The 25,330-nt window shown below is 34.4% G+C and overlaps 1 pseudogene; it reads right to left on the minus strand.

Moving 5' to 3' along the window:
* Positions 1 to 1,404: 1,404 nt before the first annotated feature.
* Positions 1,405 to 10,371, minus strand: LOC120209780 (annotated as a pseudogene).
* Between the last annotated feature and the right edge of the window lie 14,959 nt (positions 10,372 to 25,330).

Genomic DNA, 25,330 nt, shown 5'->3' on the forward strand with positions numbered 1-25,330 from the left:
GAATATATTTTTATTTTTACATTTAAATATAAATATAAATTTATATAAATATATTTTTATTCTTATATTGCAATATTTTTATTAAAATATAAACATATTTTAAATACTAGTTTATACAAGAAAAATAAAATATATAGAAAATATAAATGAATCATACATTTAAATATAAATTGAATCATTTATATTTTCTATACATTCTATATTTAATAAAAAATATTTTTTTAATTAATTTAAAAATACTCAATTTAAATTATATATATAATCATTAAATTGTAAATGTAAAAAGAAAAAAATATTAATTTAGTTTAAAAATATACAAATATTAATTTTTAAATTTTTTAGGGTAACATATATATATATATATATATATAATAAAAAATGATGGTCTTAGTTCAGTGGCTCCATTGTGTATCCTTCATTCGCGTGACAAATGCTCGAGTCTGCCCAATATCCAAATTTTACATCTTCTAACTTAATTTCCTCAAATTTTATGGTGACACGTGTCATTACTAATTGAACGATTAATTTATTAAATTTTATATAATTTATGACCAAATTGATAGCATATTTAAATAATAAGGATTAAATATATAATTATGTCATCATTTCCGTCAACGGTTAAAGGCTAGTGGCTTGATTGAAACAATTAAATAGTTAGATGGTCTTATTGACAAAATTAAAATATCAATAACAAAAGTAAAGAGTTTAAATAGTTAAGTGATCAATAGTATAATTTACTCAAAAATAAAAGTGAGTGATGATTGTCAAACTTTAAACAAATTTTAACGAACATTTTAGCGAAGGTAAAATGAACTTGTTCATGAAAGTTATACGAACATGTTCACATGCATATTCATGAACATTGAACGAACAATTATAAATACTTTCAAAAAAATAAAGAAATAAACAAACACGAACACAATAGTAAAAATTTAAACGAACGTAACTTTATTTTTTCTAGATTGGTTCATTTGTACCCCTACCTAAAGTGAAAAATTCTAAATGATTTGAAGTGGTGTAAGAATTTATATATATCATCAATATATATCTGTATGCATGTACGTAGGAGCATTATAGTATAGCATACACGTACTCATCATTGTTAGCACCATGCTAGTCAATATTTACATGTATGCATGTATTTATGTATGTATGTATGTAGGAACGAGCATTATATTATATCATATAGATTCAAGTTGGGATAATGAAATTTAGAGATCTAGATCTACTCACCTTGATTAAACTCTTCTTTGACATAGAAAGCTACTATTCTTTGCATTAAGATGGTTAATAAAACAACTGTGCCGATTTCGGTAATATGAAAACCGAGCATTTACACTCTTTGGGATTCAACTTGCAAATTCAAATTCAAACTATATCACTCGGTACCGTCGAGGTCGGAAATTTCCAGCAGAGATCAATAATCTGATCTGGGGGTTGTAAAGGAAGAAAGAAGTCCGGCAGCTTGCACGGGCAAAATGTCACCGAAGGTTGACGTTGCAGCTGCAGATCGATCCTTGAATATGCCCACTTGTCCGTCCGTTAACATGGATCCCAGTTTTAATGTGCTCTCTCCGAATCTGCTGCCAACCTGCCAAGGCCAATCCAAGGGAATTCAGTATCATCATCAAGATTTAATATGCCAAAGCATCAAATATGCCTAAATACCATACAGTTTCGTAACAAGCAACTTTAACATAACAACATGATGAAACCCCAGAGTGCTAAGTGCAAATTAGAAACAAAACAAAAAATTACGCGGTGCGATTTGCGGAATGGTAAAACCACAAAGGGTGAAAGTAGACAGGTTAAAATAAAACCAAACCAATCTATGGGCATAGGCAAGCATGCTCTTGAAGTATACACTACTTCCTTATGAAAAGTTCTCATTCGAATGGCAGTGGGAATTAGAAAGAACCATATTAAACGGGGGAAAAATGATGAATAGCATCACCTGCATGAAAGATTTTAAGAATGGCGTTGCAACACCAAAACTCTGATGATCATCCAAATCACCTTTATGGGAAAGCTCTCCATTCGTGTAAGCTTTCCAGGAACTTGAAGTAATATCATTGGTGGCAGCCGTATTAGGTTTCCCATTATTCCCTCTAGAAGACAGTGCTGGAGCACTACATGACCAACAATAAATTACAGGAAATTCATATACGGCAATAAATAACACAAGATAGTATTATACATAGACAAAGTGAAAAGAAGACTGGCAAAATAAATAAATAAACAAAAATATGGACCTGATTGGAAGGTATTTGAAACGAGGAACCACAGAACATCTCATGATATTCGATTCAGAATTAGTTGGGAGTTTCTGTACTGTATCTGTATACATCCGATTAAGTTGAACAAAGAATCCAAAGAGCACAGCATGCCGGAGGTACGACTGCCTCTCATTCTCCCATAAGTATGGCTCATACCTTAAATTATTTAGAAAACAACCATTAATCAGAAAAGACACATGCGGTTATGCCTTAATCCTAACAACATAAATGAAACACATAAACGTTTACAAGTTAAAATAATGGCTCTGAAACATAAATTGATAGGCGAAAAGGCGTTCAAAAGGAATTATCCAGAGAGCAGATGGCACATTGGGAATTTATGTTCATGTAAAAAGTTATGGAGACACTTACGTCAGCCAATCAATAGGATCCAACTTTTGCGAAAGAGAATAGATCAGCCCATCAACACTGTCTCTAACAACAGACTTAACCTGAATTTGATCCTGCTTCCTTCTGAATGATGATTTAGACTTCGATTTTCTAGATAACTCTTTATTTACATTGAAATCACCCCCAGAAAGAACATCAGCAGCAAACCTTATGTCCAACAAGACCTGCAAAATTCCTTTCTCCGACAGTCGAGCTCCATCGGCTTCTCTAGTAGAGAGAAAGTTCTCATAAATTGAAATGACCTACATGATGAATAGAAACAAATTTACCCAACAAGAATAGAAACAAATGAGAAATTAAGCAAAACATAATTTGGAGCTAGTCAATATTTTTTTAAAAGAAACTTTCCTACCATCATATGAAACTTCCCAAGAGAGAAGCATAATTTCATTTAAAGAAATCATTTAATACTCCATACAGAAGCACTGAGTAATTTTCTTTCAAGTTAATGTAAACATAGAAATCGTATCTAGTTTTCAAGTCACAAATCATGGTTGCCGATGCTGTTTTTTTTTTTTTTTTGATAGAAGTTGGAGGTCTCATTAAAAACTACTTTCGTATTCGTCCACATACTAAGAAGTATGTTAACGAACATTGGAAGGAAGAAAAGAGTACCTCATAGTTTATTAATAATAATACCCAATACATAAGAAAACACTAAATATCCACCTATGGTGATATACACCATTACAACAAACACCTTAAACTCTCACATCCTCAACCAAAACCACAATCGACAATCACCCTATTTGTAAGTTACACCTCCAACAATATGATAAAAACAACGCAAAAGAACATAACATAAAAGAAAACCAACACTTGCAACCATTTAAACAAAATCAAAGCCACAATTGAAGAGACGAGATCTAATGAGAATCGACTTCTTCAGAGACCCAAGAGTTTGGTTTGAATGAAGGATCAATCTCATGCACCTTGATTTTGAAGGAGTTGTCACCGACCTTCAATTCTCACGTCTCATCAATTCTCACCTGAGCCTTTGTTAGGACTTGAATTTTTGTCCGATCAAAAGATGATGGTGACTGACAGCTTTCGTCGATTGCTAATAAAAAAACCCCACCTATCTGCAATGTTTTTGAAAGTATCCCAATTCCAAGAGTGAAAAGGAACACCCTCGCAAACTAACCACACTCGACGACACTCCACTACCAAACTCTCTGACCAAGTTTCGACTCTGGAGAATCACTTTGCGAGAGTCTCTGATTTATCGTTCTTCACACTTCTTAATGAAGCAGAGTCTTCGAAAATCATTAATATTGCATTTCCAGTAGCTCTCATTAACGAGAAACCAGTGAGGCCCTTGGCTTGCATTTGACTAGCGAGATTACCGATTTTGATAAATTCCTTGCACCATCCCACTAGACATTTACTCAACACGTGAAGTTTATCTTCGTCAATAACACCTTCAACTTCACAATGCTTATTCGTCGAAACACCTTTCATCCCAGATTTACGTTGAAGAGATGTAGAGGTCTTTCTCCAAAAGACTGTCGAGGTTTGAATTTAGTCAAAGATACACTAATTTTGCTCCCGTCGATATGAGATCCATTCATTTCTGAGATCGCTTTCCTTGCTTCTTCGATTGTTGCAAAACGAATGAAACCAAAGCGAAGCCCTTTCGAATTTCTTTTGTTTGGAATGAAAGCATCAATAACCCGACCATGAGTGCAAAATAAAGATCCAAACCTCTTCCAATGGATCATCTCTGGTAAATTTTCAATAAATAGCGTGAAGCAACCACTTCTGTACCCATTACGGATTTTTGGGTGGCCTTCCTTCCACCAATTATGAAACCCGATTCTCTTTCCTCTTACTACTGCAGTACAATTGTCATCGGAACACCCCTTTTTGGTGAACTCTTTGGTTTCATCTTGGTCAACATCAGTCATTTTCCTTACAAAAAATGTATCCTCAGTCGCCAACTTAGCCTCCAATCGGGATCTCAAAAGCATTTCCTCAGACGATCTCAACTTCACCTGTCCTCGATTACCACCACCTGTCACTGGCTGCTTCCGATTCCCACCAGACCCATCATTAACATTTTCCTTTGCAACACCGTAGGAAACCGAAGGCCTATGATGATTCGTTTGGTAAAAATCGACTCGAGTTTTGTTATCCGGTTGTGATTGGAAAACCTGTTGTCTCCTCCTAGTCGCCATCTTTGATTCGGATCTCTCGGGCAAAGCCATTAACCGAAGTCTGACCTTTCCTTTGGCTAATCCCAAAGGTGAGAAGGCATTGTATAACCCCGGGAGCAACCTACCTCGGATCCGAAACGATCTAACGGCTGCCATAGGAGATCGATACATTCTACGCCGAACTGATCTCAATCGATTATGTGGAGAAGGGACCCAAAACTCAAATCAAGATAACTGGAACCGGAACGAATCAAACAAAGTTTTTTATACGAAACTTGGTGTTGATTAACTGTGATGAAGGTGAAAGAAGAGCTCCTGATCCGATGTCAACGGCTACCGGAGGTGGCAGCGGGCACGGTGTCTAGAGACTGTGATGGCGGAGGAGAAGAACAGAAAGTTTGGTACCGGTGATATTTGTAATTTTCGGAATCACTTCAGAGCAACAATGGATGTCGGTTGATTTGATACGGAAAGCATATCAAGCAACAGAAGAGGTTTTTATGTCCCTCGTTACCAAAACAGTGGCCTATGAAACCGCAAATCGCAGCTGTTGGATCCAGCTGCCTGGTTGTTATCTGTGTTGGAACTCTGTCGCCAATCTTGATGATTCACGTGTTGTCTTGGGGCAGAACAGCAACAATTTGGAATCACAAATCTAAGCCCAAATTTGTGCTGTCTTGTAATTTTGGCAAGTAGATCTACGTCGATTGAAAGACTTTATCGCAAATCTAAGCCCAGATTTGGAATCACCGTGAGTAGATGATATTTCCAGGAAAAAAAGGCGTCAAACGGAGGTCGGAGTGTAGCGGCGGACGACTGACGGCGGCGACGGACAGTGGACAGGACAGTGGATGTGGATGGAGAAAATAATTTTTAAAAACGCTTGGGCTCGGGGCTCTAGAGAGAAGCAGCTTCTCTCACATGACAAAGTCAAAAAGTTGCTCCAATAAATATATATGGACAAACTTGTGCCCAAGGTGATTCGAACCAGGGAAAGGGGGACAAGCTTCCAGACGGGAAATCAGTATCTTGTTTTTAATACACATCTTTTACAATGAGCCAGTTGCAGTAATTTAACAAATTGTAATCCGAGATAAACATTGAAACAATGCACCGGCTAGAACAACACTGCATCTCCACCCCAGAGAGAGAGAAATGCAAACCAACATAGGCAAAGTATAAGTGGCCTCTCAGCAGTGGCTCAAAACAAGTGGAACAAAGTAAATGCATAGAAGTAACACTATAACTCTTCAAGAATGTTATCATTGAGCTGTTGTGCCTATATATTCCGAATACACTCATTTCGAATCAATTGCTTCAACCCCAACCAACTGGAATTCGCCAATGGCCACATAAAAACATTGAGCCCGCTGTGATTTACTATATCCACTATAACCTTAATATTCTACTTACCACTGTCAGCATCAGTTTCTTCACTTTGGCATTTATTACGATTGACGGACATCTAATCTTATGATTGGAAATTGGAAATTGAAAATCACTTTCAAATAAAAGATAATTTCTTTCACATTAAACATGAGCAACAAGACAGCATTAAACTTCTAAATCAATCTAAGTCCACACTAACACATAAGTCTGACAGAAACAAGCAAAAAAACCAAACGAACTTTCGCAAGAAAAATGAAAAAGATATGTATTAAAAACAAGATACTGATTTACTAGATTCCCTTATTCCTCTTTAAAATTTTACAAAACCCAAGGGAAAATAAATAAATAACTTGATTATTAAGATTTCTTTAAAAAGAGAAACAACTGACATCATCAAGGTTGTACCAAATTCTAGTATTCAAAAAATAAACAGCAAGTCAAATGGTCATCTGCTCTTATAGTAATAAAACCCCAAAAATAAAACAAACTATATACGTCAAAAACCATATGGCACGGACCTGCATATAAAAAGGATCCTCAACGGATGACAACTGCAAGTTAAGAAACAATGATCTAACTATATGCAGTATAACAATTACAGTTACAACAAATAAACTGTAAATTAAGGATTTAATGTATATGTTTACAAGAAAAGGAATTTCAGAAATAACACCATCAAGAAAGTAATTATACAGGCTACAGCAAAAAGACTATTGCAGAGTTACTAGAATAATCAAAGCGCATGATGCAAGACAAACTTACCTTTTCTATAAGGCTTAACGCAAACCTTTGCACAATTGATTTGTCGAGAACATGGCCTCCAATACTATGAATTTCTTCACATGCATGACATAAGAAGGAGATCACATAGAGAGAAGGCATAGAGGGGAGTGATATTTTCATCTCTGATGCCCCCTCATCAGACTGTTCTTGCTTGACAACTATCTCTTCCCAACCCTGAACAATAAATAAAAGATAAATGAATACGCTTAAAAGGAATACTAGATAAATGAATATACTTACAATAAACATACTTCTATTTTGGGGCCTAACAAGCCTAAAAGCATATACTTAAATTAATCAAATAAACAATTTTAATTTGAATAGATGATTGTCTAAAAGATATTAATACCAATCAAACCTCAGCAATAGTGTTCAAAAGTTTTAAAGATTCCAGAGATGAGGAAAAGTGCAAAACCATTCTTGGCAAGATTCTAAAATTTCATTCATCCAATGACCAATGAACTGTTTTGTTGCATTCATATGTCGTTTCTGTGATTTTATATGCCAAAGAAGAAAGTAAAACATGAAAAAAAATATCGAATGGTGTGTCTGTGAGTGGATTGCATACATGCAGAAGAAATATAAATCTTGCATGTTAAAAGTAAGTATGAAGGCCAATCTCAAGAAGCTTGAGAAACACCTCAAAGTATTGAAAATAAACGATGAATGTATATTTATCGATAACCTCCTCATGTCAGAAACACTTCTATGATGTAGAATTATTCAAGAAGTTATTTGAATTGGTTATCTTTGTACAATTTTTGCATGTTTCGTGTTTACTTAATAGTTAGCAATTAGATTTGAATTTATTAAGTGATTATGTAACTAGCATGTGATGTGATCTATTATTAAGTTTGAATAGCTAGGACTAGATGGGGTTTAACTGTACAAAAGCTTGAACTAATAGTACAGCAACCCTGGTATAAATTGGACCATTATTAAATTGGACCATTATATGAAGTTGTTCCATATTCATAGACCCTGATTATCGAGTTCCAACTTTGATTAATCATGTTCCTAAATCCTTCCTGTATAGCCCCATTTCTCAAGCATACTAAAGAAATGGTCCAGCAAATAGTTACCCTTAAGGGAATTGTTGCAGATAACCCGTCATCTATTCCAAGCTCTCGGGAGAGAATAACTGAAAGCTCATCAGATAGCCATGATATCCATAAGCTATAAGCTCTAATACGCAGCTCTCCCATAATCTTACAAAGATCCTCCAGTTTTGGGCTTGAACTATCATTTGCTCCGAGCAATGCAGCAGTAACATACGAACTTTGCCTCTGAGAACTAGAAAGCATCTGCCTTCCAAGGCTGTCAAAGAAAGGAGAACTGTTGACAGATTTAGATTGCCAGAATAAGGAAGGTTTCTTCTCAAAAGTTGCGGGAGATATGTATTCCACCCAGAACCGTGGAGAGCCAAGAATCACAGGAATGTGTTTGGTGTGGTTCTCAAATGAAAACAAGAGTCTCCCAATAAAAAGAGATCTCTCAACAATTATAGGAGGAGGCATTGAATCACCTTCCTTGTTTTCACTTCCAATGGCAGTGTACAAAATATCAAGCTCAGTTTTGAGTTCTTTCAATATAGATGACACACTTTCGTAACATTTGTTCTGCAGATAGGGAACTAGATCCTTCAACCTCACAGATACCTTGGAAGATTCTAGGAAACTCAATAAATCCTCAAGAACGCTTTTGCAGCGGTTGTCCACTTGATCTCTAATTTGGCTAACTTCAGGACCAAAATACGCATTGAGACAACTTTGGAGATTATCTTCCTCAGGCAGTGCTCTACTTCCCAATAGTGGACCAAGTTTCTTACAGCTATTAGATTCTGTAAACCAAACCCCACCACCTGCAGAAGGCCTGGACAAATATGTCTCAGAATCAATCTTCTCACCAGGAGTTGCCGCAATAGTGTGGATTGAATCTGACACATTGACATCTCTGGTCAGATCCTCAAACCCTGAGTCAATTATCATTTTCATCCTCCTGACAAAAAAATCTTCAAATATCTCATCCCAAAGATCCGAATCACCTTCCAGAACAAGTTCCCGGATGTTATACCAAGGCAACTCGACGTCAGACCCAAATACAGTTTTAAGCCATTCCAAACTCCCCTGCAAAACCTCCTTGCTTTCCATTGTCAGCCTAATCAATTTTTCAGCAGTTCTAAGCTCTTGGGCACTAGGTATGGCATCAATGAGGTACCTCCCATTAATCTTACTGGTGATCTGTGCTCCACAATCCCTCAACCAACTCCAACAAGTGCTAGAAATGAAAGTTTTATGGAGCACAACCATTACAGACTCTAATTTATCCCTGAAAGATTTCCACAGCCTGATCTCCTCATCAGGATTTGGAATCCCACCGAACAACTGAGAAGCAGGGGGAGAACCCAAAAGAATCTTATAAAATAGAGGCAATTCATTCATAACGTTCAAAAACAACTCCCCTACCTGAGCTACGGTCATCTGAATTATGCTTAAAACATCACAAAAAGCAGAAATGGAAACAGAAGAGGTAGCATCAGCATTACCAACAGAAGCACTCAATGTGTGCAATATCCAAGTTTTTCTGGCTTCAAGGAACAAGCCCAAAACCTGAGGCGGATCCAGATCATCGATGAAGGCAACAGCAGCCAAGGCATCCGCATACGAAACGACGGGCAGGCCACGATCCAACAACCTCTCACGACTCCTCTGGGAGTTCTGAGCCTTGAAGCTCTCAACAATCTGCCACTGGTGCTGAAGCAGGGGGAAATTGGACAAGATGTTGTGGTCCAAATCACTATCCGGTAGCATCAAGTTGGAATGGACGTGCTTGGCACGGATATACCTGGCCGCCGCTTCCAAGAACATGAACTCGTCGAGACAGCCCCAGATGTTCTCCGGCGTGTCCACCAGGTACTTGACCCGGCAGGCGATCCCATAGATGCGAATGCGAGTAGCAGTGGTGTTAGGCGGGGTTTGGAGTTTTGGTGACGGTGATCCAAGGCGGAGACGGAGAGGGAGCGAATAGAGAGATGGATGGAAGAGATGTTGGAGGAAATGGATTCGGAAGCTGATTTCATATGAAGGATGGAGTCGGCGGAATCGATGAGGTCACGGTAGCGGGTGCCAACAAGCTGCCGGAGGTCCTCCTTCTTGTCTTCGATCTGCTTGTTGGTGGAGGCTTCGACATTGCGGATTTCGGAGATGGGGTTGGCGCGGAACAGTGATTCGGCATCTCGATTATCCGCAGAACCTGGGACGATTCGCATTTCTCCTCTTGATTTTGGATTTCACTCGACTTACTATTTTGTTGTCAATGAATACTGCATAAAGCAAGGCGCTCAAGGCAAGGTCCCGCTTTTCGGAAGATCTCAAAATTTCTAAGTCCATTCGGGCATGATTCCGATCTAAATAGTCTTTTTTATTATGGCATAATAATAAAACTATTTATTACGTTTGCAAAAACGATCATTTGATAAGATAAAAATAGTTAATTAATTAATAAATAGTGGTAGGTCCATGTGATGTCATAAAAAATATTTTTAAAATAAATTATAATTAATTACCTATACATTTATAAAAATATATTTAAAATAGTTTAAAATAATTATTTTTAATGATGTGGCATTAAATGTAAACATGTCACGTCAGTAAGAAGCATCGATCGTTAGTCAACTAACGATTTTAATCCAACCAGATGATATTTTGCTCTAAATAAAATATTTGGGCGTAAAATGCTCTAACAAAAATAGAGAATAAAGTGATCATTTGTGTAAATATTGAGGGTTAATTTTGTTATTATGCCTTTTATTATTGTGTAAAGTATAAAAATAGTCCCCAAACTATAAGATGTTATTTTGTTGAGTCCTTCGACTATAAAAATTATAAAATAGTCCTTCAAATATACGACAAAGTTTTGTTGAGTCTTTCGACTATTAAAAGTTATCAAATAGTCATATAACTATTCATATGTTCCAAGTTTGTCCTTTTCTGTTAAAAAAATTACGTTTTTCTTAGTTAGAAGTTAATATGTTGATTATGATACAATAAAATCATATTTTATTGATATATATTGGTATTGGTGTTGCTTTCAAGCACTGACTTAACGGCATAATGTTTCAAGCACTGATTCGACATCATAATGTAAACGGAGAGTCGGTTCAAAAAATATGATTCAAACAATTTTGGGACTCGACAAAATAATATAAACGGAGAGTCAATTTTTTAATAGAAAAGAGAAAATTTGAAACATATTAAGAGTTTGTTAACCATTTATAGCTTTTAATAGTCGGATGACTCAACAAAATAATGTATTATAATCAGAAATTGTTTTATAACATTTAATAGTCGATGAACTCAACAAAACAACGTCCTATAGTCGGAGACCATTTGTATACTTTACCCTTTGTTATTTCATAAATAATATGATTTATTCTTTTAATGTTAAATTTAAATACATTTATAATTCAATTAATATTAAAATATAAAGTAATAAACTAACAAACTATAAATAAATATAATTTTAGATATGAAATAATTAAACATAGATATCGATATTTATATTATCATTCCAAAATAGTAAACAAATAATCCACAAATAAATATAATTTTAGATAAAGGTGTAAGAGCAAATGGCCTGAATCTTTTGTCTGAATTAACGATTTTTTGAGATACCCTCTATGGTAGTCATTCCCTCAAAGGTCGTCCGTATGCCACTGCCCGATTCCCGATCAGCTCCCACGATTAGGATGGTTAAAATTCAATGTAGATGATGTTGTTCAAGGTAGTTACAATGAAGCTGGAATTGGAGGAATACTTTGGGATCATAATGGTCCTGTTTTGTTACGTTTTTAGGCTTGATTGAGATTTCTGATCCCACCTGCGTTAAGTTACAATGTCCTTTTTTTCTCTAGCTTGATGTACGGATTTAATGCTTCACCTTCTTAGACATTCTCTTCCAGCATTTCTTCTAGAATTATCATCAGTATTGTTGTAGCGTCATTGAAAAACTTGTTCTACTGTATCTTTTAAGTTTCATTACTTCAATCTGAGTTTATCCCTGATCGTATTCTAACTTCATGTGATTTCATTAGTTGCTTCTGAGGGCACCTTTTTGGACCGTTATTGCGCTTTCGCATTTTTATCTACCTCATCAAGCGAAATTGTCGTATTGCAAGCTTTATAATGCAACCTATTAATTTGAGAATCAATAGCTTCCCTGATAAGTCATGTATATGCGAAATGCATTAATTCCAAGGTAATTATCATAAAACAACTTTCAAAAAACAAATAATGTCTCAATACATCAAGGCAGATAGAAATTAACTCTATTTATCTTTTTTGTGACGTTGTCGTATTGAAAACCTTCTAATGTTGATAATTAATGTTATGTTTATGCATGAATAAAAGAAACACAAGTAAACAAAAGAGAGGAAAATGAGGTAATAAGATTAAAATAATAAGCACAAGAAACGTAAATTAATAAAATTAAAATAACCATATACAATTCGTAAATAAATAAACAATGTGAAGGAAACATATATAAATAGAAATTTAAAGTCTTAACTTCATGCATTCTAGTTCTCTTAAGGTTTTCACATGCCTCTAGTGGGGTGGACTACTAAATTCTCTATAAGACGGTAAGGTTCCAAAAAAATGCACCTAAACTGTCCCTATAACCTACTAAGCTAAATAAGAACTTCGATCCTGACCCACTACAGACTTTGCGGATCGAATTCAGTTAAGAGGATCACATCACTAAAAATTTATCAAAGGAAAATAGTATCCTTGAAGACATGAAGAATGTTTTCCGGAAGTACTCTACCAGACCTACACAAAAAAATAGTATTCTTCGATATAGGACAAAGCTTGTGTTTAACTTATGATATGCAACAATTCTATTTATATTCAAATAAGAAAAACTTGTAACAAGAGAGAGAAAAAAAATCGGTTTTAAAAAGAACATAATGAAAAGTAAAATAAATAAATCTGAACTCAAAATTTCTAAATTTAAAACATAGATTATCGACTTGTGGCTTGACTGTCTTTTTGTTTAAACAAAACAAAAGTTTCCAGTAGAGTCGTCAAGTTGTCGAGACGACTTTTGTGTGCCAGTGCTTGACGATGTTTTTTTTAAATGATTTGGTGAAAAAATGAGAGTCGCCACCAATCATTTTTAAGGTAATATTGGAATACCTAAACTCAAGTAATTTTAATAAAAAAAATATTTTACTAAAATACTGTTAGAAAACGCATTAATTCGAGAATAGTATAGAAAATTAATAATGATGATAATATCATTATAAAATTAAAGAGAATGAACGAGTTTACTCTATCTTGAGATTTTTACACAAAGTAACAACCTGAAATGAAATCGAGCCTAAGAAAATAAAACAAAGAAATTAAACTTCTTAAAACCAAATAAAAAATATATGGAAATAAAATACTCATTTTTATTGATCCATTGATCAGAAACGGCTGAGGTCTGTCGCTACACAGTTTCCTTAAGACATATTTTTGGTCACTCTTTTGGTGCTTGAGTTTGTTGGTCGTCTTTCTTCTAGGATACATCAACTAGATCATCAGCTACAGTAGCACAGCTGCAGAGGTCATGAACTATCCTTGCATTCGTCTATCACCAGAAAATTAATGGAAAAGAAAACATTTTCAAGATTTTGAATTCTGAAATCTAAAATTTTGTGTTTAACCTAGCATATTAACTCAGTATTTATTGGGAATTTCCAAGAGAGATTTACTCAATCTTTTAATATTCAAATCTAAACAGATAATAATATCTTTTAATTTGAAATATTCAACAGATATATAAACCTTTTACTATTCAAACATAAAAATATATTATTTTAATTTGAAAGATTCAAAAGTATATAATTATCTTTAATATTCAAAGTTAAATAAATAATATATACCTTTTAATTTGACATATTCAAAGAGTAATTGTCCTACTAATATTCAAATTAAAAATATCTTTTAATTTGCAATAGTTAAAATGAACATGAATTTAATATAAACATTAAATCCATCAATTAAATTCATCATTTTTCCCAACAATCCCCTACATGAATGAAATTGATGATTTTATCAAAACATTTTGACATGGTGTGGTAATAGTCTATACGATCGATAGTTGCATAGGATAGGCAGGTGTGCTCCTTTGAACCTTCCCTTGTGATAGTACATTTACTTTACTAGCTAAATAAATTTATATGATGTCCTTGAACTATTATGTTGTTTGTGTAAACGATGACATACTTCTCACAACTACCCCTATGACAATAATTTAGTTCTCATGGGTATGTCCTTAAAGCCATATATATCGCCTAGTTTTGCAAGAGTTTGAAAGAACTATGCCTAATAGTCTCTTTGAAGCAGCCTCATTTCACTTTCACATAGGTGACTTATGTTGCTTGGCTCACCACATCACACAATGCTCATTAAAAGCTTTGCTTAGCCTATACCACTTTGATCATTGTTTACATCATAGGAACCAACTTGGGATAAGAAACCTCCAAAGTGACTGTACATGGTTTATGCAATTAGGTTGTCCCTTTCCCTTTGAACCTAGATTTTGGGATCTCTAATCAACAAAGTAGGGTTCTCCTTCACATAAAGCCTTTAAATTTCATAGGTTTTAGTCTCATTCTTATAGAAGTTTTCTTAACTTGATCTCGGTTTAACCTTTTGGGTAGCGAATCCATAATAGTATCCTTTGATTTTACAAAATCAATAGAGATAACTCGATTTGAGATCAGTTGTTTATGGTATAATGTCGATGATGTATATGTCTCAACTTACCATTATACTTGAAATTCTATGCTAGTCACGGTATATACATAATGTGGGAACATGTTTCATCCATTCTAGAATATCCTTCAAGAAATTCCAAAGACATTATTTGAAGATATAACTCATATTCCATTATGAATCTGGATATAATCGTTTTCTTAAGGATTTTCTAGACACGACTTCTCCTCCTAATGTGAAACATATTTACTTGTGTCATTGATATCTTAAATATCAAATTCAAACTAGCATTGGTCTATCATCCTACGGTAGTAGGATAGTCAAAGGAAAATACAATCCGTCGTTTATGACCTATTTTAATTTGCTTTGGTAATATGACCATTACCTTCTCAAGACACCCCCACATTTTCTAGTGTTTGTATGAAATAGGTTTTTGACTTTTTCATAACCCATATGATGTCTTATCCTTTTTTATAGGTTTAAAAGATAATTAGTTGACAAAATAACTTTCCTCCACCCACATGTTCTGTAACAACTCAAAACTTCATAGTGTTGCGTTCAACATTTTTTAGAGTCTGATTTTCCTTTCGGCTACTCTATTTGATTGAGGAGAGTACGATGGTGTTACTTTGTGAGTAATATCATGTTGTGAATAGTATTCATCAAATGGTACAACATATTCACAAGCACAATTAGTTCTTATTATCTTAATCTTTTTTTATAAGTTGGTATTCAACTTCTTGTTTATAGAGAATAAATTTCTCTATACCACATTGCAATACTTTTGATATTATCAATGGAGGTAATAAAATAGTATTCCCCTCGTATGTTCCATTATTATGAATTTTAAGAACTTGGTCGCTAACAATTCATTAGTACTAGTATCTTTCGTTTTGTATTTATGGTCCAATGCTATTCATAATTCTTTTATCCATGTTACGGATACTATAAACCTTATATAGTGTATCCAATAATACATTAAGAATGTATTTCCAATATAGAAAGTCATAATACTTCCAAAATTTTTAGCAGTTGTGAATGTGGTAACAATGTTTACCTCATCCTCTCTAATAATAAGAGGATCATCCGATATTTGGTCAAATTCAAAATAACCAAATAGAACAACATCTTTTTTTGTCATATCTTGAATTCTATTAATAGAATTTTACAAGCTTCTTATTGTGACTCATGACCACCAACAGTCATGATTTCCTTTAATACGTGAAATTAGAATTTATAATAATTCCAACAATAAACCAAAAGTAAATCCTAGTTTATTTTACTAAAAATTTATTTATAAACTAAATCAGTAACAAAGTCGTTACTTTCAACCGATTTCTATTATATTTAGTAATCAAATAATTTTGTTAAGCGACATAATTAAAATCCCAATTGATTTCAAATAAAGAATCAAAATTTTCAATAAATAGAAAATTAATTCTCGTTTATTCTCGATTTTGTTATCGGACAAAATTAATGTTTTGTAACAAAATCAGTAACCAAAGTTACTTTCACGGGAATTTCTGTTAAACAAATTTGTCCACTCTAAGATTTTAGCAAACTCGTTAAAACAGTAGGATAAATCTTGGAAAAAAAATATTTGTTATATCGTTTTTTCCACAATATTTGAATTGTTTCAGATTAAAGATAAATAGAAGAAAGAGTTTTGAATCATTTCAAATGAAAGAGAAATATTCAAATTTCACCTACATGATTGACTTAATTGTTGTCAATCAAAACTTGAATTCTTGATCATCATTATTAACTTCGCCTTTGTTAATCAAAAACTTAAACCATCAAGATTTAAGGTGTTCCCTTACAAAATGCAACCACAAAGATCTTGCAAAGATTTTAGAATCTAATTATTTGAATCCCTACATATAAATCAGTGGAATCGTGACTCACATTAAAAATTAAACTCAAAATTATTCCACAAAAAAATTGAAATTCATAAATTCAAAATTGAATAAAACTTATAGTTAGCGTAAATTCTTCTCGATTTTTGCAAAATATTTATTTTTCCAATTTTTAAGCTTTTCTTATACACAACAAGGATTAAACTCAAACAAATTATATATCATTTCGAAAAGTAAGAAAAATTATGTCTTAAGATTGTTAGAAAACACGTTAATCTGATAATAATATAGAAAAATTAATAATGATAATAATATCATTTTAAAATTAAAAAGAATGAAAGAGTTTACTTTGTCTTGAGATTGTTACACAAAATAACAATCTGGGATGAAATCGAACCTGAGAAAACAAAACAAAGAAGTTAAACTTCTTAAAACCAAATAAAAAATAAATTGAAATAAAAATACTCTTTTTCATTAATCTATCATTCGGAAATAGTTGATGTATGTCGCTACATAGTTTCACTAAGATAGATATTCGGTCACTCCTTTGGTGCTCAAATTCATTGGTCATTTATCTCTCATGATACAACAACTAGATGATCTGCTACAGTAACACAACTGCATAGATCAAAACTATCATTACCCTTGTCTATCACTGAAAAACTCGTGGAAGAGAACTTTTTCAATATTATAAATTCTGAAATCTGAAAACTTGTGTTTAACCTAACAGGTTAACTTAATATTTATAGGGAATTTCCAATAAAGGTTTACTCAAATAAGATATTTTTTAATATTCAAATTTAAGCATATAATAATATCTTTTAATTTGAAATATTCAAAAGATATTGACACATTTTACTATTCAAACTTAAAAGATATTGTTTTAATTTGAAATACTCAAAAGTATATAATTATCTTTAATACTCAAAGTTAAATATATAATATATATCTTTTAATTTGACATATTCAAAGAGTAATTATCATACTAATATTCAAATTAAAAATATATTTTAATTTTTAATAGTCAATGAATATGAATTTAATATAAATATTAAACCCATCAATGAAATTCACCATTTTTCCAACAAAAAATGTTTTGGTATGCGAAATCAGAAATCAGATTCGGAAGTTAGTTACGCGTGGTAATGGAATAGAACCACGACAACGTCCAAAAATTGGTACCCAGTCGATCACCCTATGTTTTAAAATCAGAAATTTTGAGCTAAAAGTTTTATTTAATTTAAAATTCATTATGTGTGAAAATTTAAAAAAGATGTAACACCTCAAATTTTGAGCTAGTAGTTTCAAGTTTACCTGAGAGGTAAGTGGACCTCCAAAAATTCATAAGTAAAGTTGTTAGTCTGAGCTGGGCATAATTAGGCTGGTTTTGGCCCAATTAGTCATATAAAAGGGGCTTTAAATTATAGAAAATAAGAAAGGATCAATTATGCAATTTTCCCATTTTACAAAGATAAGGCCTTTTTTATTTCATTCATCTTCTTCTCCTCCCCATTTTCTTAATTTTCCTTCTTATTCATTTTTCTCTCAAAAGACCAAAACCAATGTTAAAGAGATGAATGGGGGTTTTCATCCAAATCACCAAGGAAAGGATTTTGGCTAAGCAATGAGCTTTATTTGGGGATTCAAACATCAAGGTAGTGTATTTCTAATCCTTTGGAGTGTTATGCTTTCATAAATTTAAAGAAATTGCTAAGATTTAGTTATTTAATCATTTTTGGGTTTATCTTTGAATTCATGACCAAATCATGTTTTAGGTGTTAAGGAAGTGTTTTTACGATAACTTAAGACCCTAATTAACCCTCTAAAGCTTTAAAAACAAGATTAGGAACCAAACCAAGTCATTTAGGATGGTTTTTGGGTGTTTTTTGAGCCTAAAAACCCTATTTTAGAGTTTGAGTATTGATATTGGGATGAACATTATTGATACTGGTTGAATTGGGGGAAATTAAGGTTTCAGGCTGGGAGTCTCGATGTTGTCAGGGAGAGTATCGATACTACCCCCTGAAGTATCGATACTCAGGGTGATATTATCGATACTGAGGCCCCCTTTTAACAATAGAATACATTTTCGGTATCGATACTTATAGTGGTATCAATACTTGGCCTTAGGGAATTGATACTGCAAGTAGATTATTGATACTACTCACTTTTAATGGTTAGATTTAACTTATTTAAGGCCAGTAAGAACTAAAGATGATTTGTAATTATAAGGCTTAGTCCATGGGGGACATAAATGACCAAACATACCTAGAAACACTCGTAAGAGTGGGTTATAACCGATGTAACCATACTAAGCGTAATATGTCGTAGTATCTTTAGTAGAGCACGTATCTGAATGGCTAAGTATAAGGATCATTGTATAGGATGTACCAAAAATGGCACGATGAGTAAGTCAGATTCAGTAATGACGGAAAGTGTGGTGCTTCAAGAACATTAGTGAACCTATAATGTATAAGTTGTTCCACTACTTTAAGGGGTATTAGGAGAAGTACGATAAGAGTGTTAGGAGTGTTGTTATAAAAAATGTCAAACTAATAAACTTTTCATAACGGCCTAGGTGAGAGGACGAGAGGGATAGTGTCAGGTGAAGGGAGAATAACCTCGCCTGACTTCAACAAGTTCGATAGCGAGTAACCGAGCTTCCTCGATTGCCTTAGTATGATATCAGTTAATGTGTGTTAAGACATTCACTCTAGAGAAAATACATATAATAACAACGAGATAATAATAATAATAATAATTGTGTAATAACCATAAGAGCCTTATAAGGTAAGATTTCAGAAAATGTATGCCTTTGTTTGTCACCCGGGAAATGGTGAGGACACCTGAGTTACTTTTAGCAGTAGGACGATCGTCTTGTGTGCATAAAATATCCAGATATATCCAAATCAATATGAGAGCACTATAGTCACTAGTTGAACGTTGTACTGATGCTATGTGACCCAGACATGCTCCAAGTACTCCAGAGGAGTAGACTAGCTTACCATAGTACCGACGCTATATATGTCCCAGACCTAGCCTAAGATACCAGTGAGGCACCTATACTTTGTGATCTGGACCTTACCTAAGGTACTCATGAGATGATGATGATGTTATGTGACCCAGATCTTACCTAAGGTACCATTAGTAAGTAAATAGGGGTTTGAGTCTCGTGATGCTATATGACCCTCTAGTTACACCATAAAGCTTACTTGTTATCTGTGTGATAGTACCAGGCGTCTTTGTGTTACTGAGTACTATCATTATGTGTTGCATATTGATGCATTTTAGGATGATACTGAGGTTAGAGACCTGGTTGCAAGACCCTTAGCAGGGACTAAGGGAAACGTGTGACTTACACTCAAGTGGTAGAACTAGAGAACCTTAAATAGGTAGCACTGATTAAGATCATGCATGTACCTACTACTTAGTACCATGTGTTCAACATGCTTGTGTTTATGAAATTATTATACTGCTCTAGATTAGCGATTATACTATTGGGATATGAAAGCTTATCGTTTGGATGTTTTTCATTGGCATATTAGTTGTTTGAGCAGTTTGTGGAGCATCATCGCAATAGGACTTCCAGTATCTCCTTCAGAGTATTGTATTGTATCTTTAGTGGGCATGTGTATTCATAGAACCTTACTTATGTATTTGAGTTGTAAATCTTAGGATGTATTATTTTGTTTTAAATTATGTTTCATGGAGCTCTATTTTATAATATGTTTTTATAACAGTTATTATGTTTTATTTATGATATCATTCAACATGTTTGAAAAGAAAATGAGTAGGTTTTGAAAATCAAGGTTTACCTTGGTAGCCTAGTATGGTACTTTAGACCCAATTGGGTTTAGGGTGTTATATTTAGTGGTATCAAAGTGTTAGGTTGAGTTGGTCCTAGGACTCAATGGTTAGTTTTAGTAAGGTTTTAGTGAATGCATGTCCTTAGGTGCTTAATGTACTTGTATAAGTCTGAAATCCTGAGGGCGCTCCCTTTTATAATTTGTTTTGTAGAGTTTTGCGATAGTTGATAGTTTCGAGTGTAGTCTCGATGATAGGATAGAGAGTCGAGCCTCTCATACCAATAGTGGCAGCAAAGAGTTTTTCCCCAAGGCTGAGAACTATAGGGTCTCGTTAGGCACATGAGTCAAAGAGGTGACCTTCTTCAGAGATATGACTTCCACTCTTAGGGAAATAGTGGATGACTTTTTTAGAGCACAGATGGTGCAGCCAACCAACCAAAGTATGTTAGTTAAAATATAGCCCTAGTAGAGAAACTGAGGAGGTATAAAATAGTCGACTTCTATGGTTCAGGCAATGATAATCCGATTTCAACCGATCAATGTTTGAGAGAGACCATGAGTACCTTGAGACAGCTTCACCTCACCCTAGAGGGTAAGCTAGAATGCATCACTGTTTTACTCAAGGGTAATGTTATTGATGGGTAAGAGACTATAGAGATGACTCTACAGCCAAAGGTGCATGTATGGGATCAGTTCCTAAATTAGTTTAGAGGCAACTATATCGACGAGGCATACATGGATGGTTTGAGGATGCAGTTCTCTCAGCTAGTTCAGGGAGACTGCTTAGTGCTTGAATACTAGAGAGATTTTCTTTGGTTGAGTCGTTACGCTCCAGAGTTAGTTGTGATTAGGTCCTTGAGGTACAAGAGGTTCTTGAAAGACTTTATGGTCCTCATCCCAAGTATGAGGGTGCATAAGCCCATGAACGGTACAAATTATGAGGAAGAGTTTGTTGGGCGAATCAGGTAGCCTAAGTGTGAATATTTGTAGGCCAGTAAATCTATCTCAGTTAGTGACAAAGAGGAGGACCAGAGGTCCGCGAGAGTAGAGAAGAGTGACATCAGCTTTATAACTCTAGTTGAGTCAGAGTTCAGGCATAGGGTCTCATAGGAGACCATCAGTTTCCTCGTCTGTGGCAAGCTTTGGATGCTCTGATAGAGTTTTGAAGTATCCAGAGTGTGAGCATTGTGGGAAAATAATTGAGGAATATACTTCAAGCTTTCTACGAAGTGCTATAGATGCGGATCCTTGGCTCATATGGTGAGTGATTACCCTAGTTTAGATGATGATGTTTCAGCTTTATCAAGGGAGACAATCTCAGTAGCTCAGCATGGTAGAGAGCCTACTCAAAGAGGTGTTAGTCTATGCTAGGGTAGGATAGTAGAGGAGCAGATCAACCTATCCCCGGTTCAACGATGCACGATCCCGCTTGTCAAATCATAGAGAGACAATGTCAGTATGTTGATGATGCAAATAAGATACCATGTATGTTTTCAAATGTCTTAAGTTTTTATGTTGATTCAGTAAACATGAGTGCATGTAATCTTTTGAGGTGTCAAGTGATCTAGGTAAGAAAAGTATCTGTGTAGAGGATCATAGTGTGAGAATCCAAATATCGAGTTGGTGGACCTTAGTAGAATAGGAAAAGTTTACCTTAAAGATTCTTTGAGAGTCGAGGGTCCCAAGGTTTTTGAATGGATGGTTGTCCCTTGTTGAGTCGAGGGACAACTCTAAGAAAATGTTGAGCCATAGAGTCTTTCACCCTTGTGTGTCTTCTCTCGGGGAGACATTCGTTCGAGTTGTCAAGAATTATAGATGGGACGTTAAGGATATTTTGCATTGTCAGAAGAAGATTTATATGACCTACCCGTAGAGATTTAGTATCTCTTTGTTCAGTATTTGAGATAAGATTTCCATGAGAATGTATAGAATACCCAAGTCACCCTAGCTGGTATGTCGATCACCCTGAGTTCCAGAAACATTAGGATATATCTCAGTCAGTGGCAAGGAACTTCAGTTACTAACTGGGCATAGATGCCCCATGTACTCTCGAGGAGTAAATTAGTAAGGTGTATGTTTCAATACAGTAGTTCCGGAATTCTACCCTAAGTTTTAAGGGTTCTATAGGTCAGGTAGTGAGTTACGAGTCTTGAGGTGTAGAGATCCCTATGATTACGTCAGTATGCATTCGTGTACGAACAGTGAGTGAATCAGCTAAGTGAGCCAAGTTTCTTCAGTAGTGTCTTTGTGTGGTATATGAGCATGAGTTATATATCACACCTAGTATGTAGTGTTGCATAATATCACAGATTTTGGGTGCTTCAGATTAAAGGAAATCAAGTTCATTAAGTGTCATATGACTATCATTAGTCATTATCAATAGCTCAATGATAGTAAGCGTAAGCGTTAGCGAGTGTAAGATGTTGTCTCAGAACCCCTAATTCAGAGTTCAATCGTGTAAGATCTCTACTTTGTGATGTGTGCTCACAAGATAGTCAAATATTATTAGTTCCTCTCGGTGAGTGGTCAATTTCCAATTATGAGCACCTTAGATGCTCGATTAGGTGAATAGAGCATTTGTATGTCGCAAGATAAATAAGAAACAGTCAGGTACTGTGGTTGAATATTGAATCAGAGTTGCGCAGCAGAAGCATGGATATCAACGTTAGTCAAGAATTATCATCATATTTTAGTAGTTGGTATTGAGACAGGGTTGGCAAGTTTTATAAGATCTCAGGGTGTAGTATGTTAAGTTACCTATGTTCAATAAGTAAAAGGGGTATGTGGGTTATGCAATGAGTTATCTCGATTGAGTAAGGTTAACCAGAGAATGAGTTAGTGATAGCAGTTGTGTAGTGGAGTAACGTTCTCCTTGTGAAACATTTTAACTATTCAGATTTAGGTCAGCGAGAGTAAGACTTGAAGGTTTTGCGCTTCTTGAAAGTTTTTGCCTAAGGTTCGATGCAGATAGCACCCTATAAGAAAAATGAATCATAGATTAGTTGTGAGTTTCTGAATTACAAGTAGGGGTGTTAAAAAATACCCGACTCGCTGACTCTATTAAAAATTATCGAGTGTTTTAAAGAAGAATACTTGAATTCTCGAGTTGAGTACCCGTTATTTTTTATGAGTTTAAGGGTCATGTATGTGACATAAATTCTATTTAATCGGGTACCTGCTACTCGACTACTCATTTTTTTCTTTATTTGTATTTCACCGAAACAAACAAATCATAATTACGATTCCTAATTAGATATCCCCAAAATTTAATTTCCCTCACAAGTAACCTCTCTTAATCTCCCACTCTTTTGTCTAAGTAGATATGCTCCAAACTCACCGTGTGAATTTGATGAGTCAAGAATGCTTATAACATTTTGGATTTATAGGTATTTTTCAAGTTTCTCTTTTACATTTAAATTGTAGATTCGTATAAAGCTATTCAATGTTTAACTATATATGGGATCTAATAATGAAACACTTTATTCATTGCTTGATTACCAACATTAAAAATGAGACAATATCTTAATATGTTGTAATAGGAGTTTATTCCAAAAGCTCATAAAATTTTCTTTAGAGTTCGAGCCTCTTTCTTCCCTGATATCAAGAACTTTATTCCTTATATTCGGGTGCCCAAGTTTTCCCGGTACCCGATGTACGAGTATCAGACTATTATGGGTCAGATTATGGGCTGAGTTTTAGGTACCTGACATTTCGGGTACCTTAAAATATAGGTACTCAGATATGAACATCCCTAATTGCAAGTCATGTTTCAGGGTCTTCTTTATTGAGGAGCAAGATCCAATGAATTAGGTGCTTCGAGGTTTCTAAGTGTTTGACCTATGTTTAGATCGAGTAAATTTCGAGGGCTAAATTTCTTTTAAGGAGAGGGAGAGTTGTAAAACCTAAATTCTCGGCTAGTAGTTTTAAGTTTACCCAATAGGTAAGTGGGCCCCGTGAATTTCATAAGTAAATTCGTTGGGTTGAGTTAGGCTTAATTGGGTCGGTTTAGGCCCAATTAGCCATAAAAAGGGGATTTTAAATTGTAAAGAAATAATGAAGGACCATTGAGCACTTTTCCTATTTTATAAAGACAAAGCCCATTTTTTATTTCATTCATCTTATTCTCCTCCCTATTTTCTTCATTTTCATTCTTCTTCCTTTTTCTATCAAAAGACCAAAACCAAAGTTAAAGAGAAAAGTGAGGGTTTTCATCCAAATCGCCAAGGAGAGGACTGTGGCTAAGCAACGAGCTTCATTTTGGGATTCAAACATCAAGGTATTGTATTTCTAATCCTTTAGAGTGTTAATCTTTCATAAATTTAAATAAATTGCTAAGATTTGATTATCTAATCATTTTTGGGTTTATCTTTGAATTCATGATCAAATCATGTTTTAGGTGTTAAGAAAATGTTTTACAACACTTTAAGAACCTAATTAACTCTCTAAAGCTTCAGAACAAGATTAGAAACCAAACCAAGTCATTTAGGATTATGTTTTGGTGTTTCGCAAGCCTAAATAAACTATTTTAAAGTTAGATTACCGATATAGGATGAAAAGTATCGATACTGGTTGAATTGGGGCAAAAATTAGGGTTTTAGGATGGGAGTATCGATACTACCAGGAAAAGTCCCTTTTTAACAACATAATATATTTTTGGTACTGATACTCATAGGGGTATCGATACTTGACCCTAGGGTATTGATACTATAAGAAGATTATGATACTTTTCACTCCAGATGATTAGATTTAACCCGTTTAACGCTCGTAAGAGCTAAGGAAGATTCATAATAATAAGACTTAGTCTGTGGGGGAGATAAATGACCAAACATACCTACAAACACTCGTAGGAGTGGGTTACAACCTATGTAACCATACTTAGCATAATACGTCAAA

Source organism: Hibiscus syriacus, unplaced genomic scaffold (genome assembly GCF_006381635.1).
Source record: "Hibiscus syriacus cultivar Baekdansim isolate YM2019G1 unplaced genomic scaffold, ASM638163v2 tig00020138_pilon, whole genome shotgun sequence".
Taxonomy (NCBI): domain Eukaryota; kingdom Viridiplantae; phylum Streptophyta; class Magnoliopsida; order Malvales; family Malvaceae; genus Hibiscus; species Hibiscus syriacus.